Source organism: Solanum tuberosum, unplaced genomic scaffold (assembly GCF_000226075.1).
Source record: "Solanum tuberosum cultivar DM 1-3 516 R44 unplaced genomic scaffold, SolTub_3.0 scf00004, whole genome shotgun sequence".
NCBI classification, from domain to species: Eukaryota; Viridiplantae; Streptophyta; class Magnoliopsida; order Solanales; family Solanaceae; genus Solanum; species Solanum tuberosum.
In genome coordinates, this window is record NW_006238930.1 from 3,185,286 (window position 1) to 3,187,779 (window position 2,494).

A 2,494-nucleotide genomic window follows, 5' to 3' on the forward strand; every position below is an offset into this window, starting at 1 on the left:
TCGGGCTCAATGCAATCTCGGGCACATGCAATGATGTAATTCTCGGGCACTTGCAATATCGGGCTCAATGCGATCTTCGGGCTCAATGCAATCTCGGGCACATGCAATGATGTAATTCTCGGGCACTTGCAATATCGGGCTCAATGCGATCTTCGGGCTCAATGCAATCTCGGGCACATGCAATGATGTAATTCTCGGGCACTTGCAATATCGGGCTCAATGCGATCTTCGGGCTCAATGCAATCTCGGGCACATGCAATGATGTAATTCTCGGGCACTTGCAATATCGGGCTCAATGCGATCTTCGGGCTCAATGCAATCTCGGGCACATGCAATGATGTAATTCTCGGGCACTTGCAATATCGGGCTCAATGCGATCTTCGGGCTCAATGCAATCTCGGGCACATGCAATGATGTAATTCTCGGGCACTTGCAATATCGGGCTCAATGCGATCTTCGGGCTCAATGCAATCTCGGGCACATGCAATGATGTAATTCTCGGGCACTTGCAATATCGGGCTCAATGCGATCTTCGGGCTCAATGCAATCTCGGGCACAATGCAATCTCGGGCACAATGCAATCTCGGGCACAATGCAATCTCGGGCACAATGCAATCTCGGGCACAATGCAATCTCGGGCACAATGCAATCTCGGGCACAATGCAATCTCGGGCACAATGCAATCTCGGGCACAATGCAATCTCGGGCACAATGCAATCTCGGGCACAATGCAATCTCGGGCACAATGCAATCTCGGGCACAATGCAATCTCGAGCACATGCAATATCGGGCACATGCAATCTCGGGCACAATGCAATCTCGAGCACATGCAATATCGGGCACATGCAATCTCGGGCACAATGCAATCTCGAGCACATGCAATATCGGGCACATGCAATCTCGGGCACAATGCAATCTCGAGCACATGCAATATCGGGCACATGCAATCTCGGGCACAATGCAATCTCGAGCACATGCAATATCGGGCACATGCAATCTCGGGCACAATGCAATCTCGAGCACATGCAATATCGGGCACATGCAATCTCGGGCACAATGCAATCTCGAGCACATGCAATATCGGGCACATGCAATCTCGGGCACAATGCAATCTCGAGCACATGCAATATCGGGCACATGCAATCTCGGGCACAATGCAATCTCGAGCACATGCAATATCGGGCACATGCAATCTCGGGCACAATGCAATCTCGAGCACATGCAATATCGGGCACATGCAATCTCGGGCACAATGCAATCTCGAGCACATGCAATATCGGGCACATGCAATCTCGGGCACAATGCAATCTCGGGCACATGCAGATGATGTAATTCTCGGGCACATGCAATATCGGGCACAATGCAATCTCGGGCACATGCAGATGATGTAATTCTCGGGCACATGCAATATCGGGCACAATGCAAATCTTCGGGCACATACATAATAGTCGCTTTGAGGGCATAAAATATCTTGGACCCTCGCCTTGTTAGAAGGGTCGAGTGTCGTTTGTTGACAATCTTCGAGTTTAGATTATTGTAGCTTTGACCCTTCGTCCTATTGTAAGGAGTAGGTACAGTTGAAAAGGTTGATTTGTCGGGCTTGAAATGGAATAGTCTGATCATTTCGTCTGATTGGAAAGGCAGTGTGCCATTTGTTGGCGATTTTTAGAGCTCTGAATAGTATAGTTTGATCATTCTTCCTATTGGAAGGTCGGAATGCCATTGATTAGCGATCTTTCGGATATAGGCATATTGATCCTTCAAGTGGTGTTGAAGTTGCTTCTTGTATATGTACCTGTCTTTTCTGCATTCAAAGAAAAAGAGTTAGTTTAAGGGGGAGGTTGATCTGTATGCCTGATTTGGCACAGTGCTCATTTGACGTCTGCTAGAATGTCCTTTGAAGTGTTGTCAAAAATTTTGAGGTCCCCTCAAAATTTTCTGCCCCAGTGTAGAACTTCTACTATTCTGATCTTCGTTGCAGATTGTAGCTTGACTAATGTGAATTTTTTGAGATCCTCTCAAAATTTTGTCCCAGTCTTGATTTGCAAGAAATTATGTTTTTGAAGGAATTTTTGAAATCCTTTCAAAAATTCTGCCCCAGTATCGTGATTTGCAAGAAGATGTCCTCTTAATGGAATTTTTGAGACCCTCTCAAAAATTCTGCCCCAGTATCGAGGTTTTGCAAGAAAAAATTTTTGAGACCCTCTCAAAAATTCTGCGCCAGTTACTAATTTGCGCGAAGAAATGCTTTTGTAGGAATTTTGAGTCCCTGCAAAGAATTCTACTTCAGTATCATCACTTGCAAGAAAATGTTCTTCTGATGGAATTTTTGAAACCCTTTCAAAAATTCTGCCCCAGTTAACAGTTAGAAGGGAAAATGAACTTTTTATTATGATAAGACCGAACTCCATAGGAGCGCCTACGTATCCCCTCTTAAACGGGAATCAGGTCTGACGTAGTTCCAAATACAAAGAGCATAATTCAAGACATTAAA